Genomic DNA, 6322 nt, shown 5'->3' on the forward strand with positions numbered 1-6322 from the left:
TTTTCTATTGTAGGACATTGAAATCTGAAAACAGTGACATAATCATATTGCTCTAATTTATTAGGTTGAAAAAAGGCAATAATACTGAATTTTTCGTTATAATACTGAATAGAAATCCAATCCATTATAAATAGAAAAAGAATATATAAGATCTAAACAAAAAAGTCTTTTTTCAACCCCTACTTTGTTTGGTTATGCAATCTAACATAAACAATATATATAGATATCGCAATTGGGGAGAGATGGCTGAGTGGACTAAAGCGTCGGATTGCTAATCCGTTGTACGAATTTTTGTACCGAGGGTTCGAATCCCTCTCTTTCCGTTTCCGCCCGTGAGTTAGTATTTTTTTCTTTTGAATTTTCTATGTTTGATTTTGATAGTTACCAGTTAAAGATGTAAAATAGATAAAATCCTAAAAGTTTTTCAAAATTTAGCACAAACAAGAAAAACATAGAAAACTATAAAAAAAATTCCTGATTTTGCCCTAATTTCATTACAACATATACACCCACAAACAGGAGAAAGAAAGAGAGAAAGGGAGGAGAACAGAAATCAGAGGGGGAGCATGATGATTGAATTTTTGACGGTTTAGAATTTCACTAATGAATTCTCGTTGCAAGTATAGTTTCTAAACTAAACAATAATCCTTTCATACAAAAATTTGTTTGTCACTAAAATAAACCCCTAAATTTATAAACCGAAGTATTTAAACCTCGGGTCGTTCTCCCTAGGAATTACAATAAAGTGTCTTGTTATTGGTTATGAGTTATGTTTTGGGGCTTTTTATAAGAGGCATGAAAGATAAATGACAAGGAAGTAAACTAATAGCTAAAAAGGTCTTGACAAGGGTTGGTGGTCAAGGATCTCTATCCTAATCACTAACCACAACTCGAGAATTGGCAAGGATCAATCCCATTAAATCATCCTCTAACTAGTAGTAAAGGAAAGTCAAATGAGTTATATCAATCCTAGTCCATAAGTCCTAACTCTCCACTAATTCAATTAGTGAGAACTAGAGTCAATGGATCCCAATAATCAATTACTTGGACATTAGCAACTCAAGAAGTCCTAAGTTACCTTTTTAAGCCAAGAGCGTAAAATTCTACTTTAAAATCCAACCAAGCATTTTATCAAACACTTGGAAGGCAATAAAAGGAAAGCATAGTAAAATTGCAAGGAAAGTAAATCTACACTACTCAATTGCAAGGAATTAAACAAAAACAAATAAATGAACAAGATCTACATGAATTATCCCAAATTGCATAAAAGAAAAATAGAAAAAACAAAAGTGCATCAACATAAAAGTAGAGAATTACAAGAATCAAATGCTAAACTAGAGAGAAGAGATGTAGGAGAAGAAGAATTACAAATGGAAAAGTAAATCAAAGCATGAATTAAACCTAGATCTAAGAACTAAACCTAATCCTAATCCTAATCCTAGAGAGAAGTGAGAGCTTCTCTCTCTAAAACTAACTCTAAACTAATCCTAATGAGTGTGAATGATGGAATCCCCCTTTGCTCTTCAATCCTTGGCTTAAAATAGCATTTTTGGTGCCAAAGTTGGTTGGGATTGGGCCCCACAATCCTTCTGAATTTGCTAGCCACATTTTCATTAAAAAATCATATACCAGCACCGACGCGTACGTGCATAGCACGCGTACGCGTCCATGGGGTAATTCGCAAGGTGCGCGTAAGCGCCTAATGCGCACGCGCGTCCATGGGCGAGTTCAATCCTTTGGCTTTTCATGATCTTCTCCACTTGTATGCTTTCCTTTCACGCCTTTGATTCATTCCTAGCCTTTTCAATCTGAAATCACTTTACAAATACAATGCATCTAGTGGAATCAAAGGTGAATTAAATTTAGCTAATTAAGGACCTAGAAAGTATGTTTTCACACTTAAGCACAAATTGGGAGACAATCATGAAACCATGCTATTTTATTGAATAAATGTGGGTAAAAGGTCATAAAATCCCTTAAATGAAGCATAAGATAAACCCTACAAATAGGATTTATCAGAGCGATTGAAGAAGAAATGAAGAAGAAAGGGAGAAGAGGGAAGAGACGACGCCAGCGGGGGTGGGCACCGTTGTTACTGTGCAGAGAAAAGAAGAGACGCACGAGAGATATGAGAGTGAGATCGCAGACCTTCCAGAGGAAAGCGCACGACCGAGAAGAGGAAAGAGGGAGTCCTGTCGTCGTCGCTATGCCCGTCATCGCCGCTGCCGTTGATCGAGACTGTCGCTGTCCCGGTTGAGGCCATCATCATCATCAACCAGGGCAGAGAAGGAGGGCGTGAACGGGAGAGAGAAAGCGGAGCTCTGCTGGAGCTTGTTGTCGAGATACTGTTGTCTTCCACCACCGCAAGACAGAGCCAGCCTTCTGTTCTTCCACTGTCACTGTAGTTGCCTCCGTGGCAGGTGGAGGATGTCACCAGAAAAGGGATTGTTCTATTCTACTTTTGTTTCTAGTTTTCCATTGGTTGCCGAAGTCACTAGGGCCATGAATGTTGCCACCAAAGTCATTGGAGTTGTTACTGCGAAGAGCCACCACTACTATACCTTTACCTTGGTAAAACAAATCCCATTCTCCTTGTACTTGACATATCTTTCTATTCATGTTCCACTTTTATCTACCTTACTGTCTCACCCCATTTTCGCCCTGTCTTTCTTGATTAATTTTCTTTTGGTGTTGTTTGTTATGGGCTAAAAGTGATAGCGATGCTGTTGTTGTTGTCAATATTACATCTGTGACATAGACGTTGCTGCTGTTTGAATTGAAATTGCTGTTACTGGCTCGGTTCGAATTCTGCATTCTTTCGTTCCATTCTATTCTAACCTTTCTCACCTTTTAATTTGGCACTCCAGGTTTGGTCTCTTTGATTCCTTAGTACCACGCTGTGAGTTGGCTTTACATTGATAATTGTTTGGCTTTGCATTTATAATTATTTTGATATACAGTGCTTTGAAATTATAATTATACTTATAAGATTACTATTAAAGGATTTTAAATTGTCTTGAATATTCGATTTGTTAAAGCTAAATATTTATCCTTGTTAAGCTCATTTTAATATGCACGTGAGACTATATGTATTCTTGATGAAGTTTTATATTATTTAAAACATTTGATTTTATTCAAATATGTATTTTTGAAGCATTGAAATATTGGTTGGTACTTACTTATTTTGAAATTGTGAAATATGTTTGAAATGCCTTGAGATTGAGAAAATATTATTGAAAAGGATTTGGATGAGAAAGTATTATTCGATTTGATTTGATACATCATATTTGAAAGACCGAAGAATTAGTTATATTTGAAATTATATATTTTGAATTAGCTTGGGAGGCTCGTATTAGAAAATTGTAGTTAACGACAGTTATGACATTAACTTAGATGCATCTAACTCAGACTTCAGCTAGCAGGGGTGTTCCTAGCCTAACGTGTAGGCCACACATTAGTTTTGCTATTCTGTTAGGACACACGAGAGGAAAGAGCTATCCATAGAGGTGGAGCTGCGCAAGTGTATACTTTTGATTTGATTTCTATATGAGAACTCCCTTATTGATTCACTTATTATTATCAACTATTATTTTCTAATTAAAATTATTTTTATATAATATTTATATGGTCTCATGTCGATTATAGATGTATTGTCTAGTCACTGAGTTACAAAACTCACCCTGTTTTTCCAAAAATATTTTTCAGGAACAATTACCTGTCTATGTGAGACTTTCTATTCGAGATGTAACGATCTGCAATGAGTACTTATTTGTTGACGAGTTCCTAGATGTATGTGCTCCATATGACACAGGCAAGGTCAAACCATTCTTAATTATAGTAATTTTTGTTAAAAATGTATAACTATTTATTTTCGAACATGAAAAATATTTGTAACTTTCTTATTCAATTTATATTTGACTATATTAAGCTTGCTATGGGATTATTTTCCTGAGCGCTGGTCATAACTCATTTTGGGTTGTGACAAATTGGTATTAGGGCTTAGGTTTAATCTGTGTAATATGGAGCAAATGTCCTATGGTAGGATCACAATTGTATAAATAGAAGCACGGCTATTTATACAAATTGTGGCACTATCAGAGGCCTATAAGAATGTCATCTTTGTCCTCTGTATCATTGTTGTCTTCTGATTATTGTGATCATGCATCCTCTGCCACTTCTGCTACTCTTATCCTTTTCTTATAACCAATCTCGACTTATCCTTTGGTAGGTTTTTTTGAACGCATTGGTGCATTGGTTTCGGTTTCGACTCTTTATCTTTTGGCTGATTCTACTCTTCTTCACTTTTAAGAAAATTTGCTTTAACCTTCTTCGCCTTTGTATTATTCTCTATGATTTCTGATTTCAAGATTTTATCTATGATCTAGAAGATTCGATATGTTTTTGCTGTGAATTATTATCTTATTCCTTTTATAGAATTGTATTTGAATTTGTGGATTGTGGATTTACTTAGCTGCTCGTTGAGATGCTTTTTTTTTGAATTTCAATAAAAACAACTTTGTTCTTCTTATGTTGATGATCTTTGAAGTTAACATAATTTTAAATCACTCGTGATTCTTTCTTTCGAATCAATAACTTTGAAAACTGTTATTTGGTTGCTCAAGTAGAAGAACTATGTGACGAACATACGAATGGAGTATTATTCTTGTTTGCTGCATTGGAATTATAATTTTCTTTGTTTAGGTGTGGTAAATTTTTTATTTTAATGATCTGTTAGTTGAATTGAAAATCTTTTCCAATCTGATTGTTTGGTCGAGATTTTTTACTTTGATAATCTGTTCTGCTATGGTTTTATTTGTTGAACGTAGCTTTTCTTTCATGGGACTATTTTTCTGATTATTCAGGTGAGATCTAGATTGTGAACACTTTCTTTTTGTTGGTGATTGGAGGATGAATTTTATTTTTGGCTAAGATATTAAACCTATGAATTTTCTTAACCCCTGTTTTTCTGAAAATTCTCCTATTCTCGGTATTGTTCTTATTTTTAGAGTTTTAGGAAGATTGGTTTTCTTGATTTGTAGTGCTCTGTAATGCAAACTATTTCGCCTAATGAACCTTGTTATTTGTCTCGTAAAGGTTGTTAGTTCATATTTTAAAAGCAAGGAATTTGTTATGCCAAAAGTATAGAGAATCCAACTATAAGAAAATTTGTTGTGTTAATTCATGTTGCCCTGTTGTAATAATACTGGTTTTTGGCACCAGAATTTTCCTTCTATCATATAAAATAATCTTTAGTATATTATAACTACTGACTCATAAAAAAAAGTTTACAGCAGCCATTGTCTTCTTTATTCTCAACATGATTTTTAAAAGGCTCGTATTTCCTTTGGTATTTCTCTTCTTTTTTTTTTGCAAAGTTTTTGTTCTTGTTTAGGATAATAATAGTCAAATATACTGTCGCTTTTCATGTTTGTAGATTTATAGTTAAAATGATTATCTTATTGATAAATATATTGTGGTAATCATAAGATGATATGTACTTCATTCTTGCTAATGATTCTAATACATTGAAATTGCATCCTTCCCAGATTATTTTGCCAGATCTTGTACCTTGATTTTGATCATCTATATAAGTGATACTTTTACCTCAATTTTATTACAGTATTCTTAATGTTAATTTTGTAATTTCGACTTATTTTCTTATATTCCGATAATAAAATAACAAAATTCAGTATGAGCTAAATGTTCTCTAGAGAGCTACAAGCCTATAATTCGTATATATGAGAACTCAGGATAATGTATATGAAGAGAAGAATGATAAGTGAATTCCTACTATGATTGATCCCGAAATGTGGTTATATGACCAATATTAATAGAGATCATTGAGATTTTTTAAGTAATAAGCAAGTCGATTTCTTTTGTGATTGGACTTCTGAGTTTTTGATTTGTATGTAGAGGTTATTTTTGTGTTTCCTAGCCTCACTTTTGGGTAACAAATTTGTCAAAGATTTTGTATAAAAAAAATTCTTTTTTATAATACATTTTTCAAGATACAACAAGAATTTAAGAGAATATATATATATATATATATATATATATATATATATATATATATATATATATATATATATATATTTGAGTTTGTCCTTAGTTCATGAGCTTTAAGTTCAACAAAATATTTATGAAGATGATTTTTCGTTTTAGTGTTTTATGTTTACAAGAATTATGATCCCATACCAATTTTTTGAAATTCTTTTGCTATGTGTTTGGATTATGTTAAAAGCAAAAAAAGTAGATATTATAGCTAATCTTAGTGTGTTAATTGCCAATACTTTAATTTTTAGTTTAATTATTATCGTTATTT

General features: G+C 32.8%; 1 non-coding gene across 1 annotated transcript; it reads left to right on the forward strand.

Moving 5' to 3' along the window:
* Nucleotides 1-236: 236 nt before the first annotated feature.
* Nucleotides 237-323, forward strand: TRNAS-GCU (transfer RNA serine (anticodon GCU)). The gene has a single exon. It is a non-coding gene; the product is annotated as a tRNA-Ser (tRNA).
* The last annotated feature ends 5999 nt before the right edge of the window (nt 324-6322 follow it).

The sequence above is a fragment of the Arachis hypogaea genome, chromosome 2 (genome assembly GCF_003086295.3).
Source record: "Arachis hypogaea cultivar Tifrunner chromosome 2, arahy.Tifrunner.gnm2.J5K5, whole genome shotgun sequence".
Lineage (NCBI taxonomy): Eukaryota > Viridiplantae > Streptophyta > Magnoliopsida > Fabales > Fabaceae > Arachis > Arachis hypogaea.